At 33.1% G+C, this 7,496-nt stretch overlaps 1 long non-coding RNA gene across 1 annotated transcript; it reads right to left on the bottom strand.

Moving 5' to 3' along the window:
- Positions 1-392: 392 nt before the first annotated feature.
- LOC111089196 lies at positions 393-5,532 on the bottom strand. Its single transcript, XR_002613507.1, has 5 exons — positions 5,450-5,532; positions 4,475-4,509; positions 3,336-3,377; positions 1,918-1,953; positions 393-521 (listed from the first exon to the last, which is right to left on the bottom strand). It is a non-coding gene; the product is annotated as an uncharacterized LOC111089196 (long non-coding RNA).
- Positions 5,533-7,496: the final 1,964 nt, after the last annotated feature.

Here is a 7,496-nt window from a genome sequence, read left to right as displayed (position 1 = left end):
AAAAAGGAATAGCGTAAAATGTGATTTATTACGTTCCAAGTTTATCACTACTGGCTTTTTCAATCCTCTAATTATACGGTGATTAGAAACTACGTGTATATTGAATGGATAATAAGTTACCACGAGATAGTAAACCATACCTTGTTTTTTTTCTCCAACATTGTGTGGATGGGTTTGTGAACAGACAAATATAAAGTTTAGTATACTAGATGCCTTTTTGCGTTAAAACTATTTGTTGGGTCACAACTGGTCGCTCCTGTTTATAAATGGTCCCTAATTTATGGTTGAAAACCATTAAAATATGTAGAAAGCTGTCAGTAGGAGGAGTTTGGTGTAAGGTGAAGAACCATAAAATGAGTAATGAAAACAAAGTCCATAAAAGAAAGTTTATTTCAAGTATGCTTGTTCATTTTTAAACAAAGCTAACATGGTTTTAAGAAATACAAAAAGTTAGCTTGTTAGAATGGTTGCAGATCCAAGTCATCAATTTAATACACCAAATGTCCATTCTCTTCGTAGCACTACAAAGAAGAAAAAATACACTGCTTATTCTGAAACAGTTTACAACAATCATAAAATAACGTATAAATATAATGTCAATAAAGACTACGAGTACGGACCCCTCAGGGCATTTGAAAAACATCCGGTATTGTTTAGTATACAAAAACCTTTCATTTGTCAAAAGCCAGTAGTCCATTTATATCCCGAATTTTAAAAGAAAACACACAGCAAGAGAGAAATAATAGGTACACAAGTTTATACGGGCTATAGCCATTTATAAAAAATAAAAGTAAAGCATGTACATGTTACATATCGAGACTAGCTTATGAATGCAGGAAGTCACTTAACAACATATCGAGACTAGCTTATGAATGCAGGAAGTCACTTAACATATCGAGACTAGTTTATGATGCAGGAAGTCACTTAACAAGTTCTAGGAAAATAAAGATGTATTTTGTGGGTCAACGTATAGTTTACAAGTTCATTTTTAGAAATCACTCAAATATCTACGAATAATCACAAATAGCAAAGAGCATTAGGTAGCTGTTTTGCTTTAAAGTTTAAATACTGGCTGTGATGTTTTACTGTAGACAGGAGTACAGTTTGAAACAAACGTTTCAATTCTACAAATAGCGAATTCATCGAGTTTTAGTTAAGTACAGCGAAACATTTTTATTCGTAATTAACTCCTGAGACTAATAATGCTTGGAGACTGCTTGAATGGGTAATGAAGGAAATCTTTAACACAAGTTTAACATAACAGCAAATGTACAACGTTTCGACAATGTTTTGTCATCATCAGGTCGAGATGGGAGTATCAATCCAAATTATCCCACGCGTTTCGTGCACAAGACCACTACTTTACTGTATAATGGACGCAGTATATAGCGCGAAGAATAGTGTCTAAACCAGACAGAAGGAACTATTGAACATTTATGATTTTAACTATTAAACAGTTACAAGTTCTCCCTTACTGATGCTGTAGTTTAGTCTTTATGAGGCTGTACACGTTTATATCACAATAACGCCATCTAGAGGGAGATTTTAGTAAAAAATTTAAAGTTACCTTGATTTGGTTTCAATGCTGTTATTTTGAACTCCAGTTATACATTAATATATTATTTGTGCAGGAATTGGTTACAAATTTATCATAGGAACAAAATTAAGAGCCAAAATACCTACACCGAACTTAAATCTTATCTCGTTAATTAAGAACATTCTGGAATATTAAGTAATAAATATAAAGTTGTTCACATCAACACGTTATTTCAAACTGTTTTCTTGGATCTAGTGGTTTAGAATCTGGATGCGTTAGGAGTAAATCAAAACGAACGTTCAATTGGGAGTTCGTGAATTTTTAGTTTGGACAACCCTTAATCTGTGATTATACCATGTATCTATAGTTAATATACTTACCTGGAGGTAAGTTACCCGGCAAGAGTCCTTACCCTCCTGTAAAATAAGAGTAATAATTTGTATTTAGAACATATCGTGAAAAAAGAAAAACTCCAATTTAAGAAAACGTTTAGTACAATTTAAATAAACTTTAGAATTGCAATAGAGATAGTCCCCTTAAGTAAAGTTCAGTTGAGATGGGTTGCCATCAATAGTGAATTATATATGTAACAGGTATTCACATGACCCTCCACGCTTAGTTAAGATACTTCTTCCAACCACTACAAGTTACAGCTTTTATTGTAAAGAATTTTTAACACCGACATCGCCAGCCAGATATACCATTTCTAGTACTAAATAAATAGTTTTATTGCAAAGTTGCAAGACCTCGAACTCTCAGTAGTATTAGTATCAACTGGTGATTAAAACTACATTTGGTAATCTTTAAACTTCCGTTTAACCCGTGACATCAACAAATTTGACATTCCGTTGGGAAATCTTGCAGAGTTTCATCAGGATGTTTCAAGAAAACAAGTTTTGTTGTCGAAAGTCGATTCAATCATCTAGTCGACGATAGTTTCGTTTATCGGAGGTTTGTTTCCCTCCCGCTTTTCGTTGCAACTTAACTTCGTGTTAAACCATCACAAAATATTGACAACTAGGACATTTGGAACAGATTGAACATTTAACTTTTGACATCCCATAGTAAATACGCACGAGACTTCGTTGATTATTAGGTACTCTGGTAGCCTACAACTTCAATAGTGGTGCCAATAGTTTCCTCAGCTGGCTGAAAACTATGCCCTATTTTAATTAATAAAAAAAAACGGGAAAGGTTTGGAAAACCTACAAGAAAAACGAAAGTTATTTTGTTCCAGAATTCACTCGTGACATCGCAGTTACCAATACATTTTCTTAGAAAAGTTAGTCTTAGTAGAAATGAACAAAATCACTTTTTTTTTAAAAAAAAAAAAAAGTTCTGTTGTCTTAATAATGTTTGAATAATCAAATTAAATTAAGACCAAAAGATAGTTGAGGCGTTTATAATTTTATTTACTGGTTACAAGGTATTTTGAGATACGTGAACAATACTAAACAGAATCACAATAAATATTAAAACTTTGAATTTAAATACAGGTACAGGACTTGTACAACTCAAGTCTAGAAATATTTTAAAGACGATAGGTAGCAGCAGCATGCATGTTAAGTGATTTGTCAGTGTGTATTATGACAAATAGTAAAAAATAAAGACGTTTTGGGTTTTTCAATGCCATTTTCTTTCCTGTTTTATGACCTACCGAAACATACACAATGTTCTTAAGAAGGGATTATGTTGAGTTTAAGTATTGTGCACTTTTAAAACGTTAAGATATTTTAAAGTTGTAGATACGAGGACTTCATTATTTGAACGTTAAAAACAAAATCTTCTTGAAACTTACCATTCCGTCTTCACTGGTACAATTGGTCAGTATACTTTCACACTGTTAAAAAGAAACCATAATAATTACAGAGTCTCACTTTATTGGATTAAAAATTTACAGAAGTGGATACTCAACTAGTGGGAGTTGGGGGGGGGGGGGAAGAGAAGTAATACTAGTAATACAACCCCAAAAAAAGATGTTATAGCTTAAAATATCTTAACTCTAATAATTCCTCTGATTGCTAGGTTCCAGTTAATGTTGTGATAGAGGTCTGGCGGATTATACAGCTGGATAATTCAAATGAGAATTCCCAGTTTACATTCAGCCATGTAGCCTCTACAGGAAAGATCCACTTTCGGAATACGATATTATATTCCCATTACAAAGCTTCCACGTAATAGAAATTAGAAGGGGAGGCGGTTTTTTAATGGGGGGGGCTTGACCCAGAACCCCTGAATTTAAGAAAGTTTTGTAGGAATAGTTAGCTCTTCCATAATATTCAATTTCTTTAAAGGAAGCGATTATAACAAGTGTTAATCTATAAATTAAAAGGGCTAAAGACTTAACTAGTAATTAATCTTTAGTGTTAAGGCTACTAATCCTGACGATAAAAAGTAATTTTAAATTTCAATAAACAGAATTTTTTAGATAGTTTTGCAATTCAGAAATTAACAATTTGCGCACGTTCAGTATGGGGATTTTTGCGTGGGAAAAAAATGAAATCTTTACTTGCTAACAATTTACAAATAATCTAATAGTAATAATTATACATTTTATTTTTAAGTTTAGATGCTTTTAGCAAACTAAATAATCAAGATATTCAAAATTGCTGTAGTGGAAAAAGTTTCACACTCGAGTCAAATTACTTACTTAACAGAGACATTAATAGACTTTTCTTTTATAGCTTTTAATAGTTTTATATTAGATTTTGTAAAAATGTACACAGGTTTGTTTGCTTTTATTAAAGTCTTTAAATAACGCTCGCCCCCCAGTAGTACAGCGGTATGTCTACGGACTTACAACGCTAGAATCCGGGTTTCATTACCCGTGGTGGACAGAGCACAGATAGCCCATTGTGTAGCTTTGTGCTTAATTACAAACAAACAACGCTCAGTACGTTACTGTTAGAGATGACAATAGGCTGAACAGGTACTTACCAATTCTATGGTTTCATTGTTGGCTACCTTCATTTCTGTTAAAGAGGTTGATATCAGACTTAGTGAAACAAATTTAGGCTATTATCTAAAGTTAAACAACATACGTTTAGAATTAAAAGAGCGGAACAAACTCAAGACAATACTTTCTCACATCTTAATTGGTCACGATAACTTACTTTAACTATAGTATAAAGTATAATTTTCTATACCTACGTTAAAACAACAATAAAAAATAAAAACATTTATAGATTTTTTTTAACCCTTAAATAAAAAGGGGCTATCAAAAGCATCAACTTGAAAGATAAGAGGGAAACACAGAAGGTCCTGATACAAGCTTATATTGACGAAGAACGTTATATAATACAATCAACCAGTGATTGTCACGATTACAGAGGAAACGTTAACTTATGGGCACTCGAGTCTTAACTTCAAATTTCTATTATAATCAAGATTCTTTGTAATATCTACAGTTTAAAACACTAGAAGTGGAGAAGCAACTTACTATTATTAATGTTATCCAGTCTTTACACAAAATGTACTACATTTATAACCATGTTTTTACGCTTGTATAGTAAATAATTACGGAAGATGGGTCTTGTAAAGTTTACATTCGTTCAAACTCAATAGATTTATCCAGTTTTCTCGAAAAGTCATACGTTCCTAATCAACAAATATTTTAGAAAAATTGTGTGATCAGATACATTATCCAAAGTATCCTCAGGAGGTGTTATCAGACAATAACTGAATAAGGATTTTATCAAAAATGATGCATAGATAATCGACAATAAGTAACAATATACAAAATATAGTAACGGTTTTCAAACGAGACCCAAAACTCATGCACCTTTGAATAATTCACTGTTCTTCTTTAGGAGAGAAAGTAATAACTTACACCTCTCAAAACCTTCATACGTTTATCTTTACTCCTAAACGATAAATTATCTTTAAAAAAAATAAAAGAAGTTAAAAACTCACTTGCAGTGGCGCCTCCAACCGTAACAAGCACAACTAATATAAAGCAATAAAACACTTTCATCTCGACAGATCAATCGTTAAAAAGTACTTGGACGTAACTCTGGTTTCGCTTGTTTTATAACTCCCACTGTTCACGTTCGCCATCTAGCGGTGGATATGAAATTATGATATGTGCGTTGAATCAGATTTTTTTAGACTGCATTGTTTATTTTCTCAATTCTTTACAGTTACTGTTTATATTACAACAATAGTACTGTTCTAGAGTTGAATGACATTTCTTTACCATCGTACTTCAGTACGAACAACAAGATAATCCACTGTGTACGAGAAAATAAGTTGTTCGTTCCTAAAATGATAATTACTATTAACAGAAAGAATAATGAATGAAGTTAATTACAGCGCCTCTGGGGAAAGGGTTAATAAAGTATTGTTCATTTGAGGCATTGTTGAATATTTTCTGAAATGATCCTATTGTGAATAGAGATGTAATCAGTAATCAATATGTATAATTTTATATTGTTTCAGTAAAAGTGTAATATATAATAGGATCGTGGATGTTTAATAATGTTCGGGAAGGGGGGGAGTGCACATGAAGATTGTAGTGGGTATAAGGTGGTTCAACTGGAAGTTTGAGGGCTTATGTCGTTAAAAATCAGGTATAGCCTATTGTTTAGCTTTGCACTTAAAAAACAACAACACCTTAATTGTATGGTTCGAAAATACATTGAGACAGAAACGTCAAAACCGGGTGTGCTGGGGATGTTGGAGCACTGACACTTTTACATATTTCACTTATATAGCAACTGTAAGTTATATTATTATATTAATTTTCTGGGGGGGCATGCCCCTAGACCCCCTAGATTGAGCTGCTTTTGGTAGTTCCTTATACTTTCAACCTTTCATTGTAAAATCTGCATGTCTAGCCAAGTACCCCCACTTTGCAACACCTTTCTACACGACTACATTTAAAATATAGTGAGGTAATTTTTTATAAACGTTCGTGCAGGTTTTCTGCATGTAGTTTAAAGTTCTTGTTAGTAGAACGTCGAAAGGTCGTAAAGAAGTACTAATCATTTTATTCGAGGAAAGTCTCCAACGGCCAGAAGCTCACATATATACCACTCTGGCCCTGTAACTGGGTCGCTAGGTAGAGGCAAGGTCATCTCAAATTCTTGTACAATTTGGAATGTATCGGGGGGAACCTGAATGTTAATTGGAATAGCCGGTGACCTATCTAGCGTTCGATTTTTTTTTAACGTTTCGTATTTGTCCTGTGCAGTTGTAAAATAAATCATGTGAACGTGTGTAGGAAAGTCTCTTCTTAACCCCAGCATTCAGAGAGTCAAAGAGAATTAGAGACCGACCGGTCAATGTTTCATTTGTTCATTTCTTTCTTTATTCTGTCCGTGTTTGATTCATTATCTGAATTTATGTGATACTTATCAGCGAACTCACGTACCACGGTGGAAGGGAAAATTTCTTATCTCTGATTTATGCATTATTGAATAAGCTGTTAAACTGTCAGAGTCAGAAAATAAGAAATGGGTAACTCGTTATTTGTGTTAATAATGCACTAATTAAAATCATAAGTAAAAACACATTTCAAACATTCGTTTGTAGTATATAGGTGACTGACTATTAGTACTCAGCGATGTTCTGAAGTTTTAATAAGTAATTTATATTCTTTACTGATCATAGGGATAGTGAATAACCGGAGTTTGATTTACATCCTTTAATTTCAACAAGTCCGGACATCTTTCAAAGCTATGAATTGGATGTTTAATACAGAATATTTCGAGTGTGGGAAAAAAAATCAATATACAAAGAAGAAATCCGGTTAAGTAGCATAACGTCTTGAGAAGTAATGGTATAACGGGTTAGAAGTACTGGTATAACGGTGTAAGAAGTTATGGTATAACGGGGTTAGAAGTATTGGTATAACGGGGTTAGAAGTATTGGTATAACGGTGTAAGAAGTGCTGGTATAACGGGGTTAGAAGTACTGGTATAACGGTGTAAGAAGTGCTGATATAACGGAGTTAAAAGTG

The sequence above is a fragment of the Limulus polyphemus genome, unplaced genomic scaffold (assembly GCF_000517525.1).
Source record: "Limulus polyphemus unplaced genomic scaffold, Limulus_polyphemus-2.1.2 Scaffold5518, whole genome shotgun sequence".
Lineage (NCBI taxonomy): Eukaryota > Metazoa > Arthropoda > Merostomata > Xiphosura > Limulidae > Limulus > Limulus polyphemus.
This window is presented reverse-complemented; position numbering and strand designations above follow the sequence as displayed.